Below are 1,765 nucleotides of genomic sequence, written 5' to 3'. Positions count from 1 at the left end.
GAGAAGGCAGTGGCACCCCACTCCAGCACTCTTGCCTGGAAAATCCCATGGACGGAGGAGCCTGGTAGGCTGCAGTCCATGAGGTCTCGAAGAGTCTGACACGACTGAGCGACTTCCCTTTCACTTTTCACTTTCCTGCATTGGGGAAGGAAATGGCAACCCACTCCAGTGTTCTTGCCTGGAGAATCCCAGGGACGGTGGAGCCTGGTGGGCTGCTGTCTATGGGGTCACACAGAGTCGGACACGACTGAAGCAACTTAGCAGCAGCAACAGCAGCAGCAGCAGGCCTCCATAGCATAATAGATAAACTGGAGTACTAAAAGTTGTTCAAATAACCTAAAAGAGAAAGACAGACAGTGGGACAGAAAACAAATGGAACAATCAGAAAAGAAAGATATAATTGTAGAATTCTGATTTATCAACAGTTACATTAAATGGATACAGACTAAGCACACGGAGAGATTGTCAGAATTCTTCAAAAAATGACCAGTAATTTCTGTTTTTGAAAGATGGAGTAGATGTATGTTTCCTTATTCTTCCCATGGAATATAACTAAAAGTCATGCAAATTATATGTACAAACCCAAGAAGACTTTGACAGATGGAGTAAATCAGGCAGATTGCCCAGGGACCTTGGGACCCAAGGAATGACATGAGTGTAAGTTACCTGGGTTTCTTTTTTGCCTCCTATATCCCAGACTAGGAACTGAAGAAGCTGGTAATGCAGAAATGCCGATAGGCACAGAAATGAAAAACAAAAAATCCAAAACCCTATGCTTGAGTCCAAGGATCAGGAAGGGCCAGCCAGCAAGATGGAAACACTTTGAAAATAACCACTGTACTCTAGCCAACTACTAGCAACCAGCCACCCTCATGTGGACAGGCAAACCCTATGGAGAGACACCTCCAGCTGTGTTTATTAGCTCTCTAGTCACTTCCACTAAGGAGCCAGAAATACCATGTAAACATTAATCCAAATAAGCAAGAATGTTAATATCTCATAAATAGACTTCACAGCAAAGAAAATTACCACACATAAAAGGAAAATTATTTAAGGATAAAATGATCAATCCACAGAGAAGATACAGCAAATCTAAAAAGGTATGCATCAAACAACAGAGCTGCAAACTATAGAAAGTGACAGAATTAAAAGAAATAGACACATCTTCAATAACAATTGAAGACTTCAAGACCCCTTTCTCAATGATTGATAGAAGAATAACAAAAACTACCAGCGATAAAGAACTTGGCATTATCAACCAACAGAATCTACTTGACATTTACAGAATTCTCTAACCAACACCAGTGGAATATATGTTCTTTTCATGTACCCACAGAGCATATACCATCCTGGGCAATAAGACAAACCTCAACAAATTTAAATGAACTAAAATCAAACAGAGTATGTTTCCAGGGGCAGTGGAGTCAAGTTAGAAATCAATAACAGATAATATTAACATCTCCAAACACTTGGACAATAAACAACACATTTCTGAATAATGCATGAATCATAGAGATCTTAAGAGAATAGAAATACAGTGAACTGAATGGAAATGAAAATACAACATATCAAAATTGTGGGATATAACTAAAGCAATGATGAGAGGGAAATTTATAGCCATTAAATTATTACATTAGAAAAGGTAAAACATTTTAAAGCGAGCTCTCATATCGAGAACTTACAAAAAAACCAAAGGAAGCAGAAGAGTGTAAATCATAAACATAAGAGCAGAAATCAAACACTTAAAACCAGAAGACAATAGAGA

The sequence above is a fragment of the Bison bison genome, unplaced genomic scaffold (assembly GCF_000754665.1).
Source record: "Bison bison bison isolate TAMUID 2011002044 unplaced genomic scaffold, Bison_UMD1.0 scf7180017864295, whole genome shotgun sequence".
NCBI lineage: Eukaryota > Metazoa > Chordata > Mammalia > Artiodactyla > Bovidae > Bison > Bison bison.
The sequence above is the reverse complement of the archived record's forward strand: the minus strand, read 5'-3'. Positions refer to the sequence as shown.